Source organism: Aquarana catesbeiana, linkage group LG08 (genome assembly GCF_042186555.1).
Source record: "Aquarana catesbeiana isolate 2022-GZ linkage group LG08, ASM4218655v1, whole genome shotgun sequence".
NCBI classification, from domain to species: Eukaryota; Metazoa; Chordata; class Amphibia; order Anura; family Ranidae; genus Aquarana; species Aquarana catesbeiana.
In genome coordinates this window covers 3,054,087-3,066,556 of record NC_133331.1, presented here as the reverse complement: position 1 = coordinate 3,066,556, position 12,470 = coordinate 3,054,087, and the positions used below count along the sequence as shown (strand labels likewise).

Genomic DNA, 12,470 nt, shown 5'->3' with positions numbered 1-12,470 from the left:
CTAATATCAGGAAGGTGGGGTCTCATTTACATGAGAGGGAGGAGCCCTAATATCAGGAAGGTGGGGCCTCATTTACATGAGAGGGAGGAGCCCTAATATCAGGAAGGTGGGGTCTCATTTACATGAGGGAGGAGCCCTAATATCAGGGAGGTGGGGGCCTCATTTACATGAGGGAGGAGCCCTAATATCAGGGAGGTGGGGCCTCATTTACATGAGGAGGAGGAGCTGTAATATCAGGAAGGTGGGGTTTCATTTACATGAGGGGGTGGGGCACGTAATATCAGGAAGGTGGGGCCTCATTTACATGAGAGGGAGGAGCCCTAATATCAGGAAGGTGGGGCCTCATTTACATGAGAGGGAGGAGCCCTAATATCAGGAAGGTGGGGCCTCATTTACATGAGGAGGAGGGGCCCTAATATCAGGAAGGTGGGGTCTCATTTACATGAAGGGGAGGAGCCTTAATATCAGGAAGGTGGGGTCTCATTTACATGAGGGGGAGGAGCCCTAATATCAGGAAGGTGGGGCCTCATTTACATGAGAGGGAGGAGCCCTAATATCAGGAAGGTGGGGCCTCATTTACATGAGGAGGAGGGGCCCTAATATCAGGAAGGTGGGGTTTCATTTACATGAGGGGGAGGGGCACGTAATATCAGGAAGGTGGGGCCTCATTTACATGAGAGGGAGGAGCCCTAATATCAGGAAGGTGGGGCCTCATTTACATGAGGGGGAGGGGCCCTAATATCAGGAAGGTGGGGTCTCATTTACATGAGGGGGAGGAGCCCTAATATCAGGAAGGTGGGGGTCTCATTTACATGAGGGAGAGGAGCCGTAATATCAGGAAGGTGGGGTCTCATTTACATGAGGGGGAGGGGCATGTAATATCAGGAAGGTGGGGTCTCATTTACATGAGGGGGAGGAGCCCTAGTACCAGGAAGGTGGGGGCCTCATTTACATGAGGGGGAGGGGCCCTAATATCAGGAAGGTGGGGCCTCATTTACATGAGGGGGAGGGGCCCTAATATCAGGAAGGTGGGGCCTCATTTATATGAGGGAGGAGCCCTAATATCAGGAAGGTGGGGCCTCATTTACATGAGGGGGAGGAGCCCTAATATCAGGAAGGTGGGGCCTCATTTACATGAGGGGGAGGGGCATGTAATATCAGGAAGGTGGGGCCTCATTTACATGAGAGGGAGGAGCCCTAATATCAGGAAGGTGGGGCCTCATTTACATGAGGGGGAGGGGCCCTAATATCAGGAAGGTGGGGTCTCATTTACATGAGGGGGAGGAGCCCTAATATCAGGAAGGTGGGGTCTCATTTACATGAGGGGGAGGAGTCTTAATATCAGGAAGGTGGGGTTTCATTTACATGAGGGGGAGGGGCACGTAATATCAGGAAGGTGGGGCCTCATTTACATGAGAGGGAGGAGCCCTAATATCAGGAAGGTGGGGCCTCATTTACATGAGGGGGAGGGGCCCTAATATCAGGAAGGTGGGGTCTCATTTACATGAGGGGGAGGAGCCCTAATATCAGGAAGGTGGGGTCTCATTTACATGAGGGGGAGGAGCTGTAATATCAGGAAGGTGGGGTCTCATTTACATGAGGGGAGGAGCCGTAATATCAGGAAGGTGGGGTCTCATTTACATGAGGGGGAGGAGCTGTAATGTCAGGAAGGTGGGGTCTCATTTACATGAGGGGGAGGGGCACGTAATATCAGGAAGGTGGGGCCTCATTTACATGAGGGGGAGGGGCACGTAATATCAGGAAGGTGGGGCCTCATTTACACGAGGGGGAGGGGCACGTAATATCAGAAAGGTGGGGCCTCATTTACATGAGGGGGAGGGGCACGTAATATCAGGAAGGTGGGGTCTCATTTACATGAAGGGGAGGGGCACATAATATCAGGAAGGTGGAGTCTCATTTACATGAAGGGGGGTGGGGTAAATATAGGCAGTTGAGCTGCAGGTTTACCATCCCCCCGATCCCATCAGAAACAATCAGTCGGCTGGACAGGACAAAGAATGATATGTGGATGAAGAATTCCGATATCTCCACTCAAAGTCCCGGACATCATATGACAGTCTTGGGTGGGAAGTGGTCACATTTTTTTTATTCTCTTTTTTTTATTTTATTTTATTTTTATACTTTCCCTTTATTTTTTTATGTTTTGATGACTTTTCTTCCTATTATAAGGAATGTAAACATCCCAGGAATAGGAATAGGACATGACAGGTCCATCTCAGCCTCTCCAGCTAAAATATAAACCTTTGGTGATTCCATTTTCCGGTGCTGTAAGTGACGTCATGGCGTCGCTTCCAACCTCCCAGGATCATAGAGATGGTCAGGGACTATTAGGTCCATAGATAGCTCTATGGTAAACCAGCGCACACAAGAGCCCGGAGAAGCACCAGAGGGCGGTGGGACGTCCCTCTCCCTGCCTGTAAAAGCAATCAAGCGGCTAATCAGACACTATGACGGCTTTTCCATTGGAGGGAATCACCAGCAGAAAACAAAGTTATGTGGATGATGCCGGCAGCTGCACCCGTCACCCCGATATCTCCACTGAGAGTCCAGGGCGTCATATGACAGCCACCCGGGGGAAGTGATTAATAATAATATTATGTATTTCATTTTTCTTTTATCATGATTAATTTATATTTCTTTTTATTTGCGGGAGCCAATCAGAGGAGTTGTGTGCCAATATGATGATAGAGAACATGCGGATAGGAGGAGAGAACAGAGTGATGCTGGCTATGAAATGTTCCCAGATACCTGCAGCAGGATTCCTGTTATCAGCACACAACAGGTCAGTAGAGATCCACATCAGTGTCAGGGGGGGGGGGGTATGGGTGTAATATTCCTACTGGGGGGAGTATGGGTGTAATATTCCTGCTGGGGGGGGGGGGGTATGGGTGTAATATTCCTGCTGGGGGGAGTATGGGTGTAATATTCCTGCTGGGGGATATGGGTGTAATATTCCTGCTGGGGGGGGTTGGGTGTAATATTTCTGCTGGGGGGGGTTGGGTGTAATATTCCTGCTGGGGGGAGTATGGGTGTAATATTCCTGCTGGGGGGGGGGGGGTATGGGTGTAATATTCCTGCTGGGGGGGGGGGGGTATGGGTGTAATATTCCTGCTGGGGGAGTATGGGTGTAATATTCCTGCTGGGGGATATGGGTGTAATATTCCTGCTGGGGGGGGTTGGGTGTAATATTCCTGCTGGGGGGGGTATGGGTGTAATATTCCCTCTGGGGGGAGTATGGGTGTAATATTCCTGCTGGGGGGGGGGGGGGGTATGGGTGTAATATTCCTGCTGGGGGGAGTATGGGTGTAATATTCTTGCTGGGGGGGTATGGGTGTAATATTCCTGCTGGGGGGAGTATGGGTGTAATATTCTTGCTGGGGGGGTATGGGTGTAATATTCCTGCTGGGGGGAGTATGGGTGTAATATTCCTGCTGGGGGGAGTATGGGTGTAATATTCCTGCTGGGGGGAGTATGGGTGTAATATTCCTGCTAGGGGGGAGTATGGGTGTAATATTCCTGCTAGGGGGGAGTATGGGTGTAATATTCCTTCTGGGGGAGTATGGGTGTAATATTCCTGCTAGGGGGGAGTATGGGTGTAATATTCCTGCTAGGGGGGAGTATGGGTGTAATATTCCTGCTGGGGGGGGGGGTAATATTCCTGCTGGGGGGAGTATGGGTGTAATATTCCTGCTGGGGGGGGGGGGTAATATTCCTGCTGGGGGGAGTATGGGTGTAATATCCCTGCTGGGGGGGTATGGGTGTAATATTCCTGCTGGGGGGAGTATGGGTGTAATATTCCTGCTGGGGGGGGGGGGGTAATATTCCTGCTGGGGGGGTATGGGTGTAATATCCCTGCTGGGGGAGTATGGGTGTAATATTCCTGCTAGGGGGGGAGTATGGGTGTAATATTCCTGCTGGGGGGGGGGGGTAATATTCCTGCTGGGGGGAGTATGGGTGTAATATTCCTGCTGGGGGGGGGGGTAATATTCCTGCTGGGGGGAGTATGGGTGTAATATCCCTGCTGGGGGGGTATGGGTGTAATATTCCTGCTGGGGGGAGTATGGGTGTAATATTCCTGCTGGGGGGGTATGGGTGTAATATTCCTGCTGGGGGGGTATGGGTGTAATATTCCTGCTGGGGGGGTATGGGTGTAATATTCCTGCTGGGGGGGTATGGGTGTAATATTCCTGCTGGGGGGGGGGGGGGATGGGTGGAGAGCCGGACTGGGGATAAAAACCAGCCCTGGAAAAAATTTCATACCAGCACAACAGCATAACGTCATTATTTTCTTGTTCATGAAAAGGGAAAACCGTACATTTTAAAGCACATTTGAAGAGTGTATTATATTCAGATAAGACAGATATGAAATCACATAGGGAATATATATGTATATAAGCAAATTCCAGTTACAAGTGGTAAAAGTGGTCAATCATCAAGGGGGACCCCAGGAACTCAGAACGTGGGGGGGACCACCTTCCGCAGAAAGAATACACTAAGGTAAGGGGGGTGGGTTACTAATATAAGGGGGAAACCCTTTATATCAGTGCCCCTTTACATTATCGTATTCCCTCCCCCTTACATCAGTGACCCCCCCCTCAGACTGGCCTAGTGGTGCTGTCACTGACCTCCTCTCAGGTGCACCATGCAGGGCTTAGTCAGTCGGCTCCAGCTCGGTGGCTCTGGTTTTATCCTATAGTCTCCTCTCCACAGTCCACACACGTCTGACTTCTCCTATGACCCCCATCCCGGCGATGCTCCCACTCTTTCCTCCTCTCCAGACTCCCTCAGAGACTGCAAACATGATACAAGAGCTCAATGCAGCCTCATCAGTGCTAATCAAATGCAGCCTCACTGTGCCCACCAATGCAGCCTCACTGTGCCCACCAATGCAGCCTCACTGTGCCCACCAACGCAGCCTCACTGTGCCCATAAATGCAGCCTCACTGTGCCCACCAATGCAGCCTCACTGTGCCCATAAATGCAGCCTCACTGTGCCCATAAATGCAGCCTCACTGTGCCCACCAACGCAGCCTCACTGTGCCCATAAATGCAGCCTCACTGTGCCCACCAATGCAGCCTCACTGTGCCCATAAATGCAGCCTCACTGTGCCCACCAATGCAGCCTCACTGTGCCCATAAATGCAGCCTCACTGTGCCCACCAATGCAGCCTCACTGTGCCCATAAATGCAGCCTCACTGTGCTCATCAAATGCAGCTTTACTCTGCCGGTGAATGCAGTGTCACTGTGCTTACGAATGCAGTGTCACTGTGCCCACGAATGCAGCCTCACTGCGTCCACGAATGCAGCCTCACTGTGCCCACGAATGCAGCCTCACTGTGCCCACGAATGCAGCCTCACTGTGCCCACGAATGCAGCCTCACTGTGCCCACGAATGCAGCCTCACTGCGTCCACGAATGCAGCCTCACTGTGCCCACGAATGCAGCCTCACTGCGTCCACGAATGCAGCCTCACTGTGCCCACGAATGCAGCCTCACTGCGTCCACGAATGCAGCCTCACTGTGCCCACGAATGCAGCCTCACTGCGTCCATGAATGCAGCCTCACTGCGTCCACGAATGCAGCCTCACTGCGTCCACGAATGCAGCCTCACTGTGCCCACGAATGCAGCCTCACTGCGTCCACGAATGCAGCCTCACTGCGTCCACGAATGCAGCCTCACTGCGTCCACGAATGCAGCCTCACTGTGCCCACGAATGCAGTCTCACTGTGCCCACGATTGCAGCCTCACTGTGCCCATCATTGCAGCCCCTCCTGTGCCCCATGACCCAGTCTGCAGTCCCTCTCTGTGGGAAGGTGTGTTGTTGATGCTCTGTACAGTACCTTGCATGCCAGCAGGATATCCATGATGGCCAGCAGCAGGCAGGGTCTGTTCTCGTTTTGGATGTGGACAGTGCTCCTTCCAGAGGATCTGTTTGCTGTGAGATGGAGTGGTCCCTGTCCACCTGCACCTTCAGCCATCCTCATTTTCCGGCCCCAGTCAGCCTGTCCTCTGGTCCTGGGGAAGTGGAGAGCACTGGGTGGGAGCTGGAGAGAAGGGGGAGCAGAGAGTACTGGCGGGGTTGGAGAGCACATGGGTGGGATCAAAGAGCAGGGGGGAGTGGAGATCACAGAGGTGGGGAGCGGAGAGCGCTGGGGGGGGAACTTGAGAGCACGGGGGGGGGGGGGGCAAAAAGAACAGGGGTGGAGAGCATAGGAGGCTGAGAGCACTGGGGGGGTAAGAGTGTGGGGTGGTGAAGAGCAGCACTGGGGGGGGGGCAGAAAAACAGGGGTGGAGAGCACTGGGGGATACAAAGAGCAGGGGGGAGTGGAGAGCAATGGGGGGGGGGCTTGAGAGCACCAGTGGGGGCCAGAAAGAACAGGAGTGGAAAGCACGGGGGGACTAGAGAGCACTATGGGGGGTGGAGAGGGTGTAATATCCCTGCTGGGGGGGGGGTATGGGTGTAATATTCCTGCTGGGGGGGAGTATGGGTGTAATATTCCTGCTGGGGGGGAGTATGGGTGTAATATTCCTGCTGGAGGGAGTATGGGTGTAATATTCCTGCTGGGGGGGAGTATGGGTGTAATATCCCTACTGGGGGGGGGGTATGGGTGTAATATTCCTGCTGGGGGGAGAGTATGGGTGTAATATTCCTGCTGGGGGAGGGGGGGGGATATGGGTGTAATATTCCTGCTGGGGGGATATGGGTGTAATATTCCTGCTGGGGGGTATGGGTGTAATATTCCTGTTGGGGGGGTATGGGTGTAATATTCCTGCTGGGGGGGTATGGGTGTAATATTCCTGCTGGGGGGATATGGGTGTAATATTCCTGCTGGGGGGTATGGGTGTAATATTCCTGCTGGGGGGAGTATGGGTGTATTATTCCTGCTGGGGGGGGGGGGGGGGTGGTATGGATGTAATATTCCTGCTGGGGGGGGGTATGGGTGTATTATTCCTGTTGGGGGGAGTATGGGTGTAATATTCCTGTTGGGGGGGGTATGGACCCCTGACAAAATTGCAGGACTGCTTTTGGGAAATGGGCATCCTACAGTTTTGTTTGTGCGATTTGTCAGGTGACAATATTGAAACCAAAAGGACAATCAGCGCAAACACAATGAGATAAACATAAAAACTTCAAGCTGAACACTATAGGCAATCACAAAATACCTAGTAAAAATACAATAAAATCGAGGTAAGTGCAGCACAAAAAACTAAATAAAGAAAAAAGAAAAGTCCAATGAAGATGGAAGTTCCAATCACCCGACAAAAGGAATGTCAGGATCCCTCGTGTGAAAATAGGGGGAAAGACGTCCTTCTGATGTGCAGTGACAGTATCCTTCACCAAATAAGCCCAAATACGCTTACCAGAAATGGTGGACCTCCCTGCCACAGAAGGTCAAAAGCGCATGTATCCCCCTCAGGGATGTTGCAAACCTCCCAGGTTTGATTGGTCCTCAATCCCAGTGAGTGGAACTCCTGTCCAGCAAGGAAATCCAATCAAGCAGGGGGAACCCCCAAATAGCCTCCAGAAGCAGATGAAATGATAGTGTGCAGCGCTCCAAAAAAGGCAAAGGGAACACTCTAATGCCGCGTACACACGGTCGGACTTTCCGGCATACTTGGCCCGGCGGACCAGAGTGTGCCGGACAATCCGCCCGTGTGTAGGCTCCGGCGGACTTTTTCCCAAAACATGTTTTAAATCTTTCCGTCGGTCTCAGTTTCGGGCGGAAAGTCCGCTCGTCTGTGTGCTGGTCCGACGGAAAGTCTGCTCGTGTGTATGCTGGTCCAACGGACCAGATACGATGCAAGGGCAGGGTATTGCATTTCGCGCTCGCTGCAATAGGAAAAACAAATTTTCCTATTGCGGCGAGCGCGGGTCATACCAGGCCCTTAGCTCTGGTATGGATTATAAAGGGAACCCCCCTACGCCGAAAAAACGGTGTGGGGTCCCCCCTAAAATCCATACCAGACCCCGATCCGAGCACGCAGCCTGGCCGGTCAGGAAAGGGGGTGGGGACGAGCGAGTTGGGGGAGGGGGCGCCCTGCGGGGCCCCCCCACCCCAAAGCACCTTGTCCCCATGTTGATGAGGACAAGGGCCTCTTCCCGACAACCCTGGCCGTTGGTTGTCGGGGTCTGCGGGCGGGGGGCTTATCGGAATCCGGGAGCCCCCTATAATAAGAGGGCCCCCAGATCCCGGCCCCCCACCCTATGTGAATGAGTACGGGGTACATGGTACCCCTACCCATTCACCCAGGGAAAAAGTGTAAATAATAAAACACTACACAGGTTTTTAAAATATTTTATTAAACAGCTGGGGGGGGGGGGATCTTCCTCCGGCTTCGGGGGTCTTCTTCCGGCTTCGGGGGTCCCTCCGGTTCATCTTCTCCCGGCGTCCGGTTGGTTCTTCTCCGCTCTCTTCTCCCGGTGTTCCAGTTCTTCGGCCGGCTCCTCTGCTGTCTTCAGGTAGCTCTCTTGCCAGCGGAGGTCCGGACTTCTGGACTTCTTGTCTTCTGGGCTTCTCTTCTCTTCTCTTCTCCAGATGTTGACACGACGCTCTCTCCGGCTGGACTGCTCTCTGAGCGCTGCGTTGTGACTTATGTAGGCGGAGACCCCGCCCCCTTTTGATGTCACAGTCCCTGGGCATGCTGGGACTGTGACGTTTTAGGGGGCGTGGTCACTGGGTGATGTTGACCACGCCCCTTAAAATGTCACAGTCGCAACGCAGCCCTCAGAGAGCAGTCCAGCCGGAGAGAGCGTCGTGTCAACATCTGGAGAAGAGAAGAGAAGACAAGAAGCCCAGAAGTCCGGACCTCTCCTGGCAAGAGAGCTACCTGAACACAGCGGAGGAGCCGGCCGAAGAACTGGAACACCGGGAGAAGAGAGCGGAGAAGAAGATGAACCGGAGGGACCCCCGAAGCCGGAGGAAGATCCCCCCCCCCCCCCCGAGCTGTCTAATGAAATATTTTAAAAACCTGTGTAGTATGTTTTATTATTTACACTTTTTCCCTCGGTGAATGGTTAGGGGTACCATGTACCCCGTACTCATTCACATAGGGTGGGGGGGCCGGGATCTGGGGGCTCCCGGATTCCGATAAGCCCCCCGCCCACAGACCCCGACAACCAACGGCCAGGGTTGTCGGAAAGAGGCCCTTGTCCTCATCAACATGGTGACAAGGTGCTTTGGGGTGGGGGGGCCCCGCAGGGCGCCCCCTCCCCCAAAGCACCCACCCCCCATGTTGAGGGCATGCGGCCTGGTACGGTTCAGGAGGGGGGGGGCACTCGCTCGTCCCCACCCCCTTTCCAGACCAGCCAGGCTGCTTGCTCGAATCGGGGTCTGGTATGGATTTTAGGGGGGACCCCACGCCGTTTTTTCGGCGTAGGGGGGTTCCCTTTATAATCCATACCAGACCTAAAGGCCTGGTATGACCCGCGACGGGGCTCGCAAGGTGTCAATCTCGCCGATAAAAGCGGCAAGATTGACATCCTTTTCTAGTCCCGTCGCACCTGAGTCACGTTCAAAATGAACGGACTTGTCCGTGTGTGGGCAAGTCCGTTCATTCTGAAAGTGTGCCGGACCAAGTAGGATAGAAAGTCCGACCGTGTGTACGCGGCATAAGTGTACTCCGTTTAATGGTCACAAAATATAAGTATAAAATAGCAGCGCTAGCTAGCGCAAATGGATACAAACTTTACAATAAAAGCCGATCCACAGACCAGGGGTGACCCCTTGCTGACGAAGTCCAATCAGGACATAACGCCGCGCATGGGGGGGGGAGCTTGTTCTGCGGAAGTCACCCGCTGCCACCTCTATGCAGCTGGTCTGTGGATCGGCTTTTATTGTAAAGTTTTTATCCATTTGCGATACCTAGCGCTGCTATTTTATACTTACCTTGATTTTATTGTATAGGTGACAATATTGTCCTGTGATTGAGGTGCCATTGAAAGTAACGGTATCGCAAGCGTGTCCCGTGTTTTGCAGCAAATCAGGAATTGCAGTAATTCCACCCGCAAACCGGAAGGCCTAGGTGTGATCGCAGCCTAAGCGTCTTCTATCAGTTGCTGGGTTCACCTTCTGTAGATTCTGGGGGAACATTTTCTTCCTCAAACATTCCACACATTCGCTTCATTCTTCATTCCACCGCTAATATATACTCCGCATTGACCTTGTTTAGCGCTTTTCTCTCTGAGGACTCCAAGTATTGGAGATGGCGTTGGCCGGGAATCGAACCCGGGTCAGCTGCTGGGAAGGCAGCTATGCTCACCACTGCACCACCAACGCAAAGTAGCATGTCTTTGTAGTGTGGGAGGAAACCGGAGTACCCGGAGGAAACCCACGCAAGCACAGGGAGAACATGCAAACTCCATGCAGATAGTGTCCTGGTCAGAATCTGAAACAAGGACCCCAGTGCTGCAAGGCTAACCCCTAAGCCTCTGTGCTGCCCATATGCAACCTTTGTTCTCTTAAGGCCCGCCCCCGCTGATATATATAACACTCCTATAATAAAATACACCCAAATAACAATAAAAGGGGTACAGTGGTCCCCAAATAAGCAACACAATGGAGCTAAGTATTCCATTCACACTAAGGTCTCATTCACACGGGGGTATGAATCCGTACCCCACGGGAGGGCTGTGTTTACCAGAATGGGGATGCACAGGTGTTTCCAGCATCCCGTGTAGGCATTCCCATTGCTGTCAACTGGGGTGCAGAGGCTGTACCCAATGTGACATCTGTGTGGGTGACGGTGCACGGCCCCGAACGCACACAGGGTGCGTCCGCGCAACTGCACCCACATGGATGTCCTTTTTGGGGTAAACACAGCCCCCACACAGGGTACAGATTCATACACCTTGTGTGAGTGAGGCCTTGGACTTCTCCATAAAGGACCTCACTGGTGGGAAGAGATCTCATTTCTCCAGCAGAGAAAGCCTAAAGAAAGCCGGAAAGACTCCTCCCGCCTCTGAAGACAAAAAGAGTTCCAACCTCCCCTCATAGCCGGTCCACCACACGCCTCAAAAACATACCTGCCTTCAACCTTCCCTTATAGCCGGTCCAACACACGCCTCAAAAAGATACCGGCCCCCAACCTCCCCTTATAGCCGGTCCAACACACGCCTCAAGAACTTACTGGCTTCCAAACTGCACGACGTAATCAATTACTTAATGTAGATCGACAATACATCAATCAAACATAATCAATTACTTAATGTAGATCGACATTACATTCACACTTAGGTCTCATTCACACGGGGGGGTATGAATCCGTACCCCATGGGAGGGCCGTATTTAGGGGAATGGGGATGCACAGGTGTTTCCAGTATCCCGTGTAGGCAGTCCCATTGCTGTCAACTGGGGTGCAGAGGCTGTACCCAATGTGACATCTGTGTGGGTGACGGTGCACGGCCCCGAACGCACCCAGGGTGCGTCCGCGCAACTGCACCCACATGGATGTCCCTTTTGGGATAAACACAGCCCCCACACAGGATACAGATTCATACACCTCATGTGAGTGAGGCCTTGTATTTCTCCATAAAGGACCTCACTGGTGGGAAGAGATCTCATTTCTCCAGCAGAGAAAGCCTAAAGAAAGCTGGAAAGACTCCTCCCGCCTCTGAAGACAAAAAGAGTTCCAACCTCCCCTTATAGCCGGTCCAACACACGCCTCAAAAAGATACCGGCCTTCAACCTCCCCTCATAGCCGGTCCAACACACGCCTCAAGAACTTACTGGCTTCCAAACTGCACAACGTAATCAATTACTTAATGTAGATCGACATTACATTCACACTTAGGTCTCATTCACACGGGGGGTATGAATCCGTACCCCATGGGAGGGCCGTGTTTACGGGAATGGGGATGCACAGGTGTTTCCAGCATCCCGTGTAGGCACTGTATAGGCACAATGTGACATCTGTGTGGGTGCCGGTGCACGGCCCCGAACGCACGCAGGGTGCGTCCGCGCAACTGCACCCACATGGATGTCCTTTTTGGGGTAAACACAGCCCCCACACAGGGTACAGATTCATACACCTCGTGTGAGTGAGGCCTTGGACTTCACCATAAAGGACCTCACTGGTGGGAAGGGATCTCATTTCTCCAGCAGAGAAAGCCTAAAGAAAGACGGAAAGACTCCTCCCGCCTCTGAAGACAAAAAGAGTTCCAAGAGTACCAACCAGTCCAACACACGCCTCAAGAACTTATTGGCTTCCAAACTGCAGGACGTAATCAATTACTTAATGTAGATCGACAATACATCAATCAAACATAATCAATTACTTAATGTAGATCGACATTACATTCACACTTAGGTCTCATTCACACGGGGGGTATGAATCCGTACCCTATGGGAGGGCCGTATTTACGGGAATGGGGATGCACAGGTGTTTCCAGCATCCCGTGTAGGCAGTCCCATTGCTGTCAACTGGGGTGCAGAGGCTGTACCCAATGTG

The 12,470-nt window shown here is 52.7% G+C and overlaps 1 long non-coding RNA gene across 1 annotated transcript in view; it reads left to right on the top strand.

Moving 5' to 3' along the window:
* The first annotated feature begins 1,842 nt into the window (after positions 1–1,842).
* Positions 1,843–12,470, top strand: part of LOC141105536 (uncharacterized) — a 111,338-nt gene continuing 100,710 nt past the window's right edge. Inside the window, exon 1 of the long non-coding RNA XR_012235599.1 lies at positions 1,843–2,803. This is a non-coding gene — a long non-coding RNA (uncharacterized lncRNA). The remainder of the gene's footprint in view (positions 2,804–12,470) is intronic.